General features: G+C 44.0%; 1 pseudogene; it reads right to left on the minus strand.

Annotated features, from left to right (window-relative positions):
- Window positions 1-14370, minus strand: part of LOC123389286 — a 68120-nt pseudogene extending 53750 nt beyond the window's left edge.
- Between the last annotated feature and the right edge of the window lie 2146 nt (window positions 14371-16516).

Raw genomic sequence — 16516 nt, forward strand, 5'->3', positions numbered from 1 at the left:
TAGTATTGACATGGCACTTTGTGCAAAGAATACATATGAAAACAAAAATTGATGTGCGTGTTGGTATTTATTTGTTTGTTAGAGAGAGAGGGAGAGAGAGTGAACACAGGTAGAGAGAGTGGCAGGCAGAGGCAGAGGAAGAAGCAGGCTCCCTGCCAAGCAAGGAGCCCGATGTGGGACTCGAGCAAGGAAGCTGGCATCATGACCTGAGCCAAAGGCAGCTGCTTAACCAACTGAGCCACCCAGGCGTCCCTGTGCATTGGTATTTTATATATGTATGTCTTTGTGTGCTTTCCTCCAACAGAAAGGAAAAGTTCAATCCAAACTCATCTTGGATGACAAGTACATTTCTGAGGATCGGGTGTGATAAATGGAAGGCAGATGCCTGGAGAGAGATTACTGCAAATGATTCTGAGGCTCAGTGGGAAACCTGATGTTATCAGCCTGAAAATCTGCCCCAGGCTTCAGAAAAGGGAACAGTGGCTCCAGACCAGTCAGAGGCTATCTCTGTTCAGCTCCTAATATCAGAAACACAGATCCTGTCTGAGGACCTAATGTATTCTATGATTTTCCGTAGAATAATCAACTCAAGAGGCCTCTACAACTCAAAAAAAACGCGACATAGCTAATTTAGTTCTGATCTGACAGCCAAAGGGGAAAAGTCCAGGTATGGGGTTTTTTATTAATTAATTAATTAATTAATATTCCAGAAATAAATTCTTAAAACTCAATGCAGTCACTTCATTGGCCTGGAGCAAAAGTGTCGGATGATTACAACAGCCATTTATTTAATCGGATCTGTTATTCGGTTGGTAGAATTCTTATTTATTTGCAGTGAAAGGTTTTCACACTTACTGTCTCCATACAGAACAGAAACTTCCAGAGGGAAAACAACCTGTATAAATATCTACACAAATGTTCAAAGAGCATCTAGGTTTGGGTTTAATAACGTCATTTAGTAAATTTCTGCTTTCCTATAAAGTAGTAGTGATGTAATACAATTATTTTCTATTCTAAGGACCAAATTATACTATTCTATACTTAGGCAACAAATCCAAAAAACCAAGTCAACCCATGATGACCCAGTCTACACTGCGGAGTGAGTTTCCGGTGACAGAGCATAAAGGGGTTTTGAGTCAGAAACTTGCACACCTTTGCAAAGCCTCACTGGCTGCTTTAATTCATTTTCTATAAATACTCAATACAATTCAAGCTTCATAATTGACAGAAAAAGGCTAAAAATAATCCATAGTTGAAAAGAGTCAGACTTAAAGGAAGAGGAAGCTCTTAGTTCCAGCAGGTGTCTTGACACAAATGAACAGAATCTTGACAAAGTGAGAAGAGGACAGTGTGTCCTTTGCAGAAAGCTAAAAGCATCACACAAGTTTACATATGTTTTAACCATGAAAGGGAAGTTAAAGCAAGCCTAGCCACAGCTCTGGGCTCACCTGACCAGCCAGTATCGTAAGCAAGTGAAAACAGAAGCTATTGCCAGATGCAAAGTTCGGTCAACTTGGGTTGTATACAAGGGGGAAGGCTCACTGAACCCACAGCAAAGACCTCAGCCTGGAGCGGCCCTCCTTTCCTTGATGTTCAGTGCTACCAAGTCTGACAGTAAATTCTGCATGAAGGAGAAAGGAGCACCCCCTCCCCCACCGAGGGGAAAAGTGGGTGCAGCAAACTTTTGGAGGGAAGACCTAGGGATTTTGTTTTGTTGGTTCAGGCTGTTAACAATAGAATCTGTTCTCCATACAGATCAAACACCTAGCTCTCTCACCTCAGGTTTAGACCAAGCATCACCTCCTTAGGGAGCCTTACCTTTCTTTTTTCTTTTCTTTTCTTCTTGAGGGAGAGGAGAGCCTGAATGCAGGGCTGGGCAGGCACAGAATTAAAGGGAGATGGAGAATCTTAAGAAGGCTCCACACCCAGCACAGAGCCCAACATGGGGCTTGATCTCAAGACCCTGTGATCACGACCTGAGCCAAAATCAAGAGTTGGATGCTTAACTGACTGAGCCACCCAGGCACCCCAAGTGCCTTAACCTTAACCCTCACCCTGACCTTGACCCTTTAGTATGAAAGCACATGTTTGCACTATAATCTGTCACACCTGACATTCAGCATGGCCTTCATGATCAAAACTGTCCCATGAGTTGGTTTATTTGGACTCTCCTATCCACTCCCATCCCCCCACAATAATTAAGTCCTCTAAGGAGAGGAGATGGTATTTGCCCAGTTCACCCCTGCACTTCAGCACCCAGAACAGTACCTGGCACACAGCGGTTGAGTTTAGACTGAAGGAATGAATGAACTCATTCAGAGGGCAATTCCCTCTACTACAATCCTGACTGAATACTCATCAGAACTCCGAGCCTGCATAGAGACCAGCACCTCCCAACAACCTAAAAAGTTTCACAATTGGTGAGCTTTCCCGTAAATGCTTCATCATTGAATAACTATTGATGGGCAATCTACGGATTGCTCTCTGATAAGGTGTGGGAGCAGCTTCATGCACTGGGTCCAGCACATCACATCAATAATGATGACACAGCCTTCCTAGAGGTCTGGGTGTAACCTGCTGTGGTTACACGCCTCCCATCTGGATTTCCCCAAAACATTTCATCAGTAGAATGATCTACTTTTCTTATCACCTTTATAAAATCACGGTCAACAAGTTGCCAGAGAAGTCCTTGCACTCCAGCATAGAAGAAGGCCACCGAACTGGGGGGTCTCTGAAACTATCCACCAAGGGCCGAGGGGTCCTCGACCCGGGCATGACTGCAAGCCTATGAGGCCAGCCACGCTTCCCTCCTCCCATCAACATTTGGATTTCAGTAAGCTGAGATCCTTTTCCAGTCTTGAGACAGCGGGTGTCCCAACAGGAGAAAAGGCAACAGGTGAGGTCTCCAAGGCACACACCTGAGGAACAGAAGGACACGTGCTCAGTCACCTCCGAAAGAATCCAAACATCTGAATCAAACGCGGAAAACTGCCACAGGTGAACCAAAACGAGTCAGAGACATGCACAACCAAGACTTTCCTCGTCTATGGTTGAAGGAAGATTTTTAAAATGCAGATGAAAGGGTATTTCCTACAGTCATGTGAAGGACAGTTTATTTGAAGACTGTACCTCTCAGCCTGTTAGTGATGCATTAAAGTGACATCTGTCCAGATCATTGAACTTTCTGTGTCTATACCTGAAGGGGTGACTCACTATCGCAAGGCAGTCAGCACGCCCTAGCATTTATGTGGCGTTCCGTTACAAATGAAATCAAATGGAAAGGTAAAGAACACGATTATCAATATTAAAACCATGTATCTTTTAAAAAGGTTATATCGATCCCCCCGCCCCCTGCTTCTCAGATTCCATCAATGCCAGTGCCAGCTCGGTGAAGTAGACACGATCCTATGACAGCTTCAGTTGGTAATTCCCAAATGAACTTCCCCAATGTTCTACAGTCTCGCAGGGCATGCACTCTGCAACTCATGTCATAGACTGTCAGCTACAAAAAGGCTGGAAGCGATCCCAAAACCTCCAAAACAAATCTCCCCACTGAGCTAAAATGCTGCAAATGAGGTTTTAAATAGGATGGAATCGCTAGGTTCTGTTAGGACCAGTGAACGTGACACATGGTAGTTCTTCAAAGCTAATACGAGCCTCCCACCATCAAAGCCTCATTTTACTGATGGGAAAACAGAGGCACAGAAGGCTTAAGTTACTTGCCCAACATCACACACTGAAAATTCTGCAGAGCCACCTGTGAGCCTAGCGGCCCAGCTGTATATCCTTGTTCTTTGTGACACTTTGTCCCTCTGTCTTTTTCACCTAACTCCTGCTCAGCGTCAACATTCCTGAAAGGGCCAGCACTGTGAAGAAACTATCACAAAAACTGCACAAGGTCATGCAGTATGAGAGGAACATAGAGCGCCAATCTTGGGCACCTGGGTGGCTCAGTGGGTTAAGCGTCCAACTCTCTGTTTCAGCTCAGGTCATGGTCCCGGGTCATGGGATCGAGTCCCCCATGGTGCTCTGCGCTGAGGGCAGAGTCTGCTGAGCTCCTTCCACTACTCTAGTTTGCAAGCTTTCTCTAAAAAATGAAAACTTTGGAAAAATAAAAAATCCCGATGACTCCCGGCGACCTCTACAAGACTTTGAGGGTCACTTACTCGCCAGCCTTCCAGATTCAAGTCACATTTTCCCTCCACTTCTCGGTCCAAACAGAACTCGCCTATCTTTACAATCCTCTCTGCTCCCAAGAGGGTTCCTCTAATCATCTTTTCAGGAAGATCTATCTTGACTCTCCAAGGAGATGTGCATTTTGAAATCAGAAACTGCTTCTGTTTTCCCTGTTGTTCCATTTAAACATGAAATCCTTAGCTAATCAATACTTTTTTTCCCCTTCTCTTTTTCAGCCATCAGAAATGTAGGCTGTGAACCCAATGAAACCATTTGGTGTCACCTTCCAAAGTCAAACTTCCAAGGTATTAATTCGTCCACATATATTTAGGAAACACTGTCTGATTTCCCTGAGGAGTGGCTGGGCTTTCATCAAATTATACTATAATCACCAAGAAAATGCTAAATTCAGCACACGATCAATGCGTGCATGTCCAGTATCAGCTTTCTAATGTCAAGACTTACTTAAAAATGCAAAAGGAAAAAATCTAAAGGAAAAAAAGGAAGAGATAGTGTCTCAACTCTAAAGATAAGAACCTCCACTGGGGTAAAATGGACTGAATTTAGATAATTTTTATTGCTCCCTCAAATGTGTCTCAAAAAAGAAAAAAATCTGTCTCCAGTTAATTTTTGAACTGAAATTATGCAATTTAGTACCAGGTCCTACTCCTGCTTTCTGCCCTCTCTCTTCTCATTCTTCTGGTTAGAAGGCAACATAGAGCCAAACACCAACAGTGAAGAGGAGTCTGATCCAAGGGGAAAAGCTGCCTTAACATGGTTGGCCACTCAGTTCTCCAAAGTGTGGATATGGCAAAGGAGCCAGACTCCCACTTTTCCTGGAATAACAGGCATTTATAAAGTACGTGTTACACACAAAGCACTCTGCAGGGATTACCACTAATATTCACAGCACGCCCAGGTGAATAGTCGCAAACTCTGTTTTACAAAAAAGAAACCAGAATTTTGGAGCCACTGAAGTCTTACAAGTAGCAGAACTGATATTTGAGCCCAGGGTTTGTCCAGACTTGGGGCTCTTCCCAGTAACTCAGTCATGGTGAGACAAGGAAGCCACAGTGTGAGGCTCCATCAATGCCCTACTGGAGAAGAATTGTCTTCTCTGGTCCCACTCCCTGCCCACCCCATCTGCAGTGACCTCCAGAAATGCTTACTGAGTAGACAGAAATACTCAGGACACTTTCCTCCCTGTAATCATTTCAAGCAGCACGCACTGGAGGACTGGTTCTCCTGATCGCAAATGGAGATGTTTGGCTGATAAAATCTGGAAATAAATACCAAGACTTTTTTAGGAGCTTTAACAAGTTAAACAAATGCAGAGTCTTTTTAAGAGTCTCATGTCTGAGGAAGAGTTTGTTTAAGTGACATTTAAAGACTACAGAAAAAGGCCTGTTATCCCAGAATCAAATTGGCCCTGGCAATGTTTTGTCAAGGTATGCCTTTAGGAAATTGTAATTGTGCAGAGAGGCACGCAGTGAGAAGTGACTCAGCCCAGACTAGAGGTCTCCATAAGGGAACCACTAGTATATTTCTAGTGCTTATTAACAGAAAACAAATGTACTGATGCACCAGCACATAGTGTGAATATATGTGTGTGTGTAAAGAGGTCCTGCTCTACACTATTCCATTCATGCTTTCTATGTAATCTTAAAAGCAGCTGTAAGGGTGAGTGGCTCAGTCAGTTAAGCAGCTACCTCTGGCTCAGGTCATGATCCCAGTGTCCTAGGATCGAATCCCGCATCGGGCTCCTTGCTTAGTGGGGAGCCTGCTTCTCCCTCTGTCTCTGCCTGCCTGTGCTTGCTCAATCTCTCTCTCTGTCAAATAAATAAATAAAATCTTTAAAAAAAAAAAAAAGCAGCTGTAAAATCAATGATTTTTAAGCACTAAGACAGCTCTCAACCAGAGCCACTAGAGAAAAAATAACAATAAAACAACCAAAAAAATCTCATAGCAAGGGCTGGTTTTCAATCCAGCTAGACCAAGGTTATTACTACAAACCAGAGACACTACCAAAATTATACCAACAAGACAGCCAGAACTGCTCAGCAAAATTTACATTAAAAATAGTTTAACAACAACAAACTCATCATTCATTGCATATCATGAAAGAACCGACTTCCTTTTTTTTTTTTTAAAGATGTATTTATTTGGGGGGGTGGGGTGTGAATGGGGTGTGGGGCAAAAGGGGAGAATCTCAAACCAACTTCCCTCTGAGTGGGGAGCCCCAACATGGGGCTCGATCTCATGACGCTAAGATCATGACCTGAGCTGAAACCACAAGTCAGACACTTAACTGACTGAGCTATCCAGGCGCCCCTGAAAGAAACCGACTTCTAATTGGAATGGATAGAGACAACACTGATGAGGGCTTTATTCAAAGGCGCATGAAGTTATGATGGGTAGGACATGAGGACAGATGCTGGGCCATTTTGGTCATATCCTGCTGCTTCCCATAGACACCACATCAGCCTCAACAGAAAGGTAAAATGCAGTCCTAAAGGAAGTGTAATGAATAGAGCTTGAAATATGTATTCTCAATTTCCTTCCGTGTTCTCAGTGAACAGACTATCTAGATTAAAGAAAGGTTCCCAAGAGGTACCTCAGAAGTCCCCATGGGGATAAGCAGAACATTCAGCAGAAGTTAACTCTTAGCTTCTCCAAGATCACATCAACCAGAATACCAACCCCATCTGTACACTGTGGACCCTTAAAACATCTCATTTGGTCTTGATATTTATAAATGAATGAACAGCAAAAAAGCACTCAGATCCAATCAACAGCACCACAAGAATTATATCTGGATTTTAAAATGTCAACATCTGAATCTCCTTAAAAGCTGACATCTGTTTAAAAAACAAAAAAAACCACACAGTTAAGTTGTTCTCTTGGGGTTGTTCTCATGTGGAACGAGCCATGAGTTTTACAGTTACTGACTGCTTGCTTTGCTACACAAATTTATTATAACAATTTCGTGTTTTAAATCCTCGCTTGGGTCAGATAGGAAAGAGAGACCTTTTCAGAGCATCTAATTTCACATATTCACAAGCTTCTGGCAGAAAATTGTTCTAACGTGATGTGTTTATCAAGATCCTGCCAAATCCATCTCCAGAATAGGGGTTAGCAGGAATCCAAAGCTTTATCGATGTGGCTTTTAAAGCAGCCTCTGCGGTGAAGGGTTTCAACTCTGCATTCAGCCCGGGAATGCACAGAGCAGCTGCTTCCAAATCCACGAGCCAAAGAAATACCTGGCATTTTAGCTGTCATTTTAGACTCCCTAGTTTGGGGGCTAAACCACGTCACCGGAAAATAAGTCAGAACGGAGTTGTTAAAATAGCCCAGGCTTAGGATGGAATAGTGGGGGGTGGGGGTTGGAAGTAAAATTCCATCCAATGGGCTGACCCTGTACAACTCACATGGCTTCTCTGGGTCTCAGTGTTCTCTTCTATAAAATGGGTATGACTCCTATCCAGCACGGTTCCTGAGAATAAGAGGATGCTGCTACCTAGCAGAACCTCCATAATCCCAGGAGTGGGCACGTGACATGAAATATATGCCAGCTGAATCCACATGCCCTATAAACCAGGGAAAACAAAAAGCTTCTTCCACCAAAAGAGAAAAACATCCATGAAAAGGCACATATTGGCAAGGAACACAAAAACTAAGCACTCAATTATTGATTTATAATCTTGAGCTCACGGTGACAAAGGCAGAAGTGGACACAAAGCCGGAATTTGGAAAGGAAGTCGTTAACAAAGCAAGTAAATGCCAATCGGTTATTAATGAGCAGGGCGGCACCAACCTGTTCAAACTTTTTCTTTTTAATCACATAAAGAGTTCATGATGTTTAGAAACGATGTATCATGTACCTTCTCAGGTCTGCCATGTCTTCTGGTTCAAATATTAACAGAGTTTGAAACTTCCTGAGAACCTTCTTTCTCATCCCTTGCTGAAGCCAAACGTTTCTGTGCCAGCGCAAATCAAACAGATTTAAGAGAAAGAAAGAAACATCAGAGAAATTCTGCCTGTTTAGGCAGGTCTAAAACACTGAAAGCGACTTCCGCCAAAGATTCTTATAATATCCAAAACACTCGACTATGTAACAAAGTGCGTGACAACCACAGCAGAGAGGAAGTTAAGTTAGAAGGGTGACACCAGGGGCGCCTGGGTGGCTCAGTTGGTTCAGCGTCTGCCTTCGTCTCAGGTCATGATCCCAGGGTCCCAGGATCGAGCCCCGTGTCAGGCTCCCTGCTCAGCAAGGCATCTGCTTCTCCCTTTCTCTCTGCTCTTTCCCCTGCTCATGCCTGGGTTCCTTCTCTGTCTCTCACACTGTCAAATCAATAAATAAAATCTTTAAAAGAGGGTGACACAAAGACTGGGAGAAGATGGAGACAGTTCATTAACAGACAAGAATTCTCGCTCAAGTGAGACACATTGCCAGAGGACAAACGGCGACAGACTCATTCACCAGACAGACTGACCAGGGGAAGGTAAGCAAGCCTGCAGCACCACTGGACCCCACCTCATTCAGGAAAGAGCAACAGGAGGTGGAAGCACTGACCCCCAAGGCCATTTTCAGACTAGAAACCTATATATGTAATAATTATGTGATGTTTTACACTTGGTAAGACTGTTAATCATAATGATATTGGTTATATACAATTACACTATATACATTATACACATTATATATATTATATATATACATTATAATGTATATATACATTATATGACATTACATAATAATATAGTATCCTTTTCTAAGAAGTTCTCAAACTAAACACCAACATCTTTCCCAATAGCTCCCTCCCTGCTACCACCCAAAACACAAATTATCATACAATCATCACAATCATTATTTTTACTTGTTTCTGGTCTGAGTGGGGTTTGCTTCATTTTTGTACCATCCCCTCAGTCACCTCTTGGCTCTGAATGTGGGGACAGTCATGCAGATAAGTTTAGTACTTTCTTTTCTAGGTTTCCTGACCAGATCACAACCTCTTGTGAATATGTCTTTTGTATGTATGTATGTATTTATTTATTTATTTGTCGGGGAGAGACAGAGCACAAGGAGACAGAATGGTAGGCAGGTGCAGAGAAAGAAGTAGGCCCCCTGCTGAGCAAGGAGCTGGATGCAGGACTCAATTCCAGACCCTGAGATCAGGACCTGAGCTGAAGGCAGTGGCTTAACCCACTGAACCACGCAGGCGCCCCCCTATATCTGACTTTTAATGGACAAAGTTGATCATAAACTTTCAGTTCCTCAAAAGCATCCATCCAGCAAATTCTGAAAACCTGTTTGTTCTTTCCAAATGTTGCTTCATGCTACAGAGGGATCCCTGCCCACCGCTGGCTCACTCCAGCTGCCCAGTCCTACTAAGTGCAAGCAGCCCAGCCCCTCACCGCTTGGCTCCCATGGCACCTTGCCCCTTACCCTAGCAAACAGCACACTTTCTTGCAGGTATCTGTAAAACTGTCCGACTTCCCATCTTGGCTGTAAGCTCTCAGGGGACAGGGAGATGATTCACAACTAAAACTCCGTATAATGCATGCTCAATTAATAGTTTTTTGGACAAAGGAACGTGTATTTATTTATTTCAGCCACTTTCTTTTTTTTTCCAGTTTTTTTTTAAAATAAAAATATAATATATTTTTATCCCCAGGGGTACAGGTCTGTGAATTGCCAGGTTTACACACTTCACAGCACTCACCATAGCACATACCCTCCCCTATGTCCATAACCCCACCCCCCTCTCCCAATCCCCCTCCCCCCAGCAACCCTCAGTTTGTTTTGTAAGATTAAGTGTCCCTTATGGTTTGTCTCCCTCCCAATCCCATCTTGTTTCATTTATTCAGCCACCTTCTAACACAATTTTTAAACAAGCCTTCGACTCAACTCTGACCACCTATGGAAACCTAATATTCTACACAAAAATTAATTTAGTAGTATTGGTATCAGCAGTGCCTACAAAACAGCACTGGCTGATCTGTATGAGCTACAAAATGATCCAGATAGTTAATTTATAATAAATATGATATACAATAAATATGATATATCAGATATGATATATAAATATCTATCATAAATACAAATATTTATGATAGATATTTATAGTGAGTATTTTTTTTAAACATTTTTATTTATTTATTTGACAGACACTGATCACAAGGAGGCAGAGAGGCAGGCAGGGGGGAGGGTGGTTGTGGAAGCAGGCTCCCTGCCGAGCAGAAAGCCTGATACGGGGCTCGATCCCAGGACCCTGGAGACATGACAAGAGCCGAAGGCAGAAGCCTCAAGCCACTGAGCCAGGCACCTGTATAGTGAGTACTTTTAACAAGAGAAAATAACCCATTAAGAGGACAGATGGCGGGCGCCTGAGTGGCTCAGTGGGTTAAACCGCTGCCTTCGGCTCAGGTCATGATCTCAGGGTCCTGGGATCGAGTCCCGCATCAGGCTCTCTGCTCAGCAGGCAGCCTGCTTCCCTCTCTCTCTGCCTGCCTCTCCATCTACTTGTGATCTCTCTCTGTCAAATAAATAAATAAAATCATTAAAAAAAAAAAAGAGGACAGATGGCAAGCATTTTACCTTACGACAATTATATGAGCTGAAACGCTGCAAATGAGCTTTCAATGAGCCCCTTGCCCCTCTGCTCCAGCCAGCCCTTGTTTGCTGTTCCACATTGCCACCCTCCTCCCACGGGCCAGATCGCAGGCTATCAACCATGCAAAAGGGCCAGAGAATTTATCTCCACCCTCTCAAGAACAAGTGGAAGTAGACTCTTTTCACCTTTTCCATCAAAGGACTTGGAATCTGTGCCTACCCTGCCAATTCCAGGGGAAATGCCCGCGTTTCCTTTGTGAACTGCTTCTCGCTTCCACCCTCTCCTTGGGAGATGGCATCATTCATTTGTTGATATTACTCAACCTGCTGAATTATTCAGTTGGGTTCTCTGCTGCATTATTCAATGTACCCAAACCTCTACCTTGGAGTCATGCGGACATTTCAAACTCACAATGTCCACAAAACTCATTTTTATTTGTTCAAAACAACTCCGTCCTGACTTGTGGTCCTAGCACCCACCCAGGGGCCCAAGGCACAAACCCCGACCCACAACCTCCTACAACCCCCTATCACCTACGCAATCTCCCAGATCATCTCTCAAACCCTCACACACCTCTGCTTCCCGGTTGCCTTAAGCCAAGCCCTACAGCCTCTCTCCTGAACTAAGATAACTTCTTAACTCCTTTCCAGATGACTCACGGCAGGAATTAGGGCATCTGGCTCCATTCAGCCATAGCACAGCGGGTAAGTTTGTCCTCAGGACTTTGTACGGATCACATCTGTCCAGCCACCATTGTATCTTCTTCTGGTGCCTGACATTAAGACTCAGCACAACCAGGCAGGCGACAAATGACTATGTGAATGCATGAAGGCATGGCTGAGATAGCCAGCACTCCCAGAATTAAGTTCTGCTGCCTGCCCTGCACTCAAATTAACGTTTGTCTCAACATCTGCGTGCGGAGAAGCGAAGGCTCAGTAACCTGAGGTCCACACCCAAAGGCAAACCACCATTTGGCACACTCACACATGTCCTCACATCTACACCTGTGTTCTTCTTTTTTTTTTTTTTTAAAGATCTTATTTATTTGACAGACAAAGATCACAAGTAGGCAGAGAAGCAGACAGAGAGAGGAGGAAGCAGGCTCCCTGTTGAGCAGAGAGCCTGATGTGGGGCTTGATCCCAGGACCCTGGGATGGTGAACTGAGCTAAAGGCAGGGCTTTAACCCACTGAGCTACCCAGGTACCCCACCTGTGTTCTATTTCATGCCTCCTGAAATGATGGAGGTATTCCATGACAAAATATAGAGAGTTGTGGAGAACAATCGTTTTCAGAAAGAAAAAAAATGTGAAAATGCAAAGCATAGCTCTTCTAGGTACCTTCCAGGACCTCATAGACAAACACACCATCATTTTCAAGACATCTGTGTCCTGGACAGGGAGCTGGGCTTTAGAAGAAAGTCCCCATGCCCATACCCAGAAGAAACCCACATTACAAAACAAGGCTACCTTCTACCCATGGAGGGAATGCACATGAGCATACCAGGGAAGGAGGAAACATCCATGTTGCTCAATTACGTATATGCACTTGTGTCCATTTGCTTTCGAAACTTTAGAAATTCCCCCAAGGAGGGAATGACAAAATAGTACCTATCTCATCTGGCGATTTGTCCCTAAAGAAAAAGCTGTTAAACCCACATGGTCAGCAAATGACAATGATTGTTAAAAAGGGCCAGTCCACGTAGTCTCAAGTCTCCCTTCCAGCCTCCCCTACAAGACCCACACGCAACAAAGACACAGATGAAAACTATCCCAGGCAGAAGAGAGGGAAAGTGCCTGAATCCTGGCTGAAATGCTTTCCAGCTGTGTGCCGGGGGACAATCCCCTTGTCTCCTTGGGCTGCAGTTTTCTCACATTCAATGTAAGTGACAACAGCCCAGCTTTGTGGGGTTATATTCATGATTAAAAGAGTTCCTATTTCTTAGCACAACGCCTGAGTACAGTCCAGGTACTCCAAAAATGCCAGTGACCGTAACATAAATGATACTCATATCACAGTCACAGCATATTAGTGTTGGCATGAATCCCACTCCCCTCTTACCATCTCCACAGGGGAGTCTATGCCCAACCAGTTCCGTGAAATACCAAGAGCACCGGGTCTCAAACTTTAGCACGCACCGCAGTCATCAGGAGGGCTTCTCAAAATGCAGATCACTATGCCCCAGACACAGAGTTTCCAATGCAGAGGGTCTGGGATGGGGGCTGAGAACATGCATCTCTAGTAAGTTAAAACCAGTTGTGTGGGTGCAGCTGGTCTGAAAGGACATGCGGAGAACCCCTGACCAAAGGGGCCTCACTGCATCCATGGAGGAGAGTACGGGGGTCCGAACCTCTGGCTGTCTCCAGCCCTCCACCCACCTAGAATGCCCTCCCTGGACTCTTCCATCTTGGTAACTCCACCAACAATTCCAAATTCAGCTCAAGCCATCAGGAGCCCCCCAGGCTCCAGGCCAGCCCCTAGGACCCTGTGCTGTCAGAGTGAAATCAGCTCCATGAGGGTAGGAGCTCCCCGGTAAATAGGACCTTGCCATACTCCGTGCCTGGGATATAGAAAAGCCTCCATTAACGATGAGTGGTAGAATGAGCACTGAGAGAGCCAATAGCCAAAGGCCTCCCTGGAGAGCCAAGCAAAGTAGAAGGTCCTAAAAATCAGCTCTGAGTCTTACCTCCAGGCTGTTTACTAGATATGAAATGCCCTGAGTCCCCAATAAGCTGAGTATACCTCCCACCCCAGCGACCAGCCTTCATCCTGCTCAGTGAACCATGAGTCCTTTGCCTACAACCACAGTTGGCCCTCTTACTTTTTGATGGTAATGGCGCTTCAGCTTCCGGCCTCTCGCTGGCAGAGGTCCCTATGAGGGCTACAGGCTGCTAGGAGATGCTCAGTGTTCTCAGGGAGAGAGGGCTGCAATCAGGAAGCATTTTTATGTAAGCATTTCTGGTAAATTGCCCAAAGTTCTCAGCTGAAAGAAAAAGAAACTTCCAGCAAATGGTGATCATATCTTTTTCCATTCTAAATAAGCATTCACTTTCATAACTAATTTTACATTATTTTTTTAAAGATCCCCAAGTCACTTGCCTTTCAGGTGTCACAAAATCTAGATCTGCCCACTTCACATCTCATGCATACTCTGCTCCCTGGCCCTTTTGGTCTTCTGGAAAGTTCTCTAATTCATCACTCTTGGCCCCTCCATGAGAGAATCTTAACCAAGCCAAGCACACGTCTACAAACACATTCTAGTCAGGATTTCAAATATTCCTAGAGAGGAGTTCAAGGTGCGTTGTTGATTTCACTGTCAAATGAAAACAAAAATAAAAATTGTGCCAAGCACAACTCGGGCAGAATATAGCCTACGTGATCCTCCCAACACAGGCAAAGACTCTCTTCTCCACCTCACCCCCAAAAAGACACTTATTTTCAACACCTTAAGATAATTTAATTACAAAACCCCTCAATATCTCTGTATAATTACTAACAATGATAAGGAAGAGTTTAATAAAGCAAGTGCTCTCTGTGTCGGGAATATTATTTAAAATTCTAAGGACTAGGGATAACTGGGTGGCTCACTCGGTTAAGCGGCTGCCTTCAGCTCAGATCATGATCCCAGGGTCATGGGATCGAGTCTGGCATCAGGCTCCTTGCTCGGCAGGGCACCTGCTTCTCTCTCTGCCTGCCACTCTGCCTGCTGTGCTCTCTCTCTCTCTCTGACAAACAAATAAATAAAAACTTCTAAAAAATGTTTTTAAAAGTCTAAGGACTATTTTCATTCTCATCTACAGCCTAGTAACTGCAGTTTGAAAATCACTTTCGTGGTTTACATTTACATTATTAAATGTAAATGTATTAAATTTTATTTATTATAACGTATTAAAATTATTACATTATTTTCATTCTCATCTACAGCCTAATAATTGCAGTTTGAAAATCATTTTTGTGGTTGACAGGAATTTGAAGAAATTACAAGTTGTAATGGATCATTCACTCAAAGGCTAAACTGGGAATATTAGGATTCCTTCCCACATAAGTGCACGGCAGTACTCTCTATACTTCTAGAGATAAATTTAAGGAAAAACAGATACACCTTTTAAAATAAATGTTACATATATTCATATATGATTATAGATTTAAACACACACACACACAAAGTCCTCTCTAGGTGAAAACAGTGATTTCTATTCTTCTGAAAGATATGGAATCAAGCTGACCTGTGTTAAAGGATATGAATAATAAGAAAATTAACTGTTACTTCAATGTGTAATCCACAAGGAATACCTACAGAGTTTTACCATATTTGTCCCTCTTGGACATATTTGGTCCTTAAAAATATGTTAACAAAGACGCATAATAAACTTTGTATTTTAAAAACTGCCATTCATCTTCTTGGCCCAGACTGGTTATAGTTTAACCACACAAAGAGACTGAAAGCAATACTCATTTATTCATAACGGTCTCTTCAACTGACATGGATTGTTTTAGGAAAATAAATTTGAATTATTTTCCATTAAATCTGCCAGATTTACACTAAATGTCCGAGAACCATGGAATAGTGAAAAAGCACAGCTTTTGCATTCAGAAATATCCCCCTTGGCTCTCAGGTCCACTAATTACTTTCAACAAACTGCTAGATTCCTCCCTGCCTGGGTTTCTCACCTGAAAAGGGGGAATAATATCTACCTCGTGTATTTTACACAACAAGATAAAGTGCCCAATAACCTTATTTTGAGGATGGTTTTTCATAGTCCTTGTCAGCTGGGATGTCAGACTTCTTCAAAGATCTGCATTCTCCCTGCATTCAAACGCTTAGTACCAGAGATTAAAGAAATGCGGGCCCAAGCCCCTGCTCTTTCTGAGCCCCCAGCTGCGCAGAATGAGGGCCCTAAGTGGCCCCTGTGTATCAACACCTGTGCTACCAAAGCTACCTGTGCTACGCCAACCTGGCTCTCGCAGAGGTTCCTCCTTAAAAGACATACAACAAATACGTACTGAATTAAATGCTGCCGACCCAAGCGAAAATGGATGCTAATAGGAATCACAACCCATAGACCTGTTTGCCACTCAGTGCGTTGGGAAGCAGGTTTTTGTAAAGTTCCAAGGTTCACCTGGAAGCTGCTTGGTAACTCTTAAGTCACTCCTGTCAATGTCACTTCCAGTCCGCACTTGGTAAGTACCTACCTACACGCCGCTGAAACCTTCAGACACCGCACAGAATTTCCTTCAGACGTTCTAACCCGTTTATGGAAACCCAACCACGACTAAAAGCCTTCGGCGCCCCATTTGCTTGACAGATGGACCGCGCGCTGAGGAACTCACTGCGGAAGCAATCGCCTCTCAAGTTCACCACCACCATCACCGTATTGGGTTTTTTGGTTTTCTGGTATTTTTGTTTTTAATGTGCAAGACTCGAACCCCCACACACTTATCCTAAGGCTTTCTTCTCCTGGGCAGCTGCGCCAATGCCTGCGCTGGCAACCAGAGTTGAACCTCCGGGTCTCCACGAAGGGAGCGCATGAAATCCCACACAAACGAGGGGCTAACCTCCGCAGAAAGAGCCCAGGCGGTGGCGGTGACTAACTCCACTGCGCCCCGAGGGGACCAACGGTGTGTCCTTTAAAAAGCCACGAATTCCTGGGGCAAGCCGCCTGCCCTTCGTGCGCTCTCCGGGACTGCCCCCCTCGGATTTCGGCCTCCCTCCTTCGCACACCTTATT

The sequence above is a fragment of the Mustela putorius genome, unplaced genomic scaffold (genome assembly GCF_011764305.1).
Source record: "Mustela putorius furo isolate JIRA1106 unplaced genomic scaffold, ASM1176430v1.1 tig00003972_pilon_pilon_pilon, whole genome shotgun sequence".
NCBI lineage: Eukaryota > Metazoa > Chordata > Mammalia > Carnivora > Mustelidae > Mustela > Mustela putorius.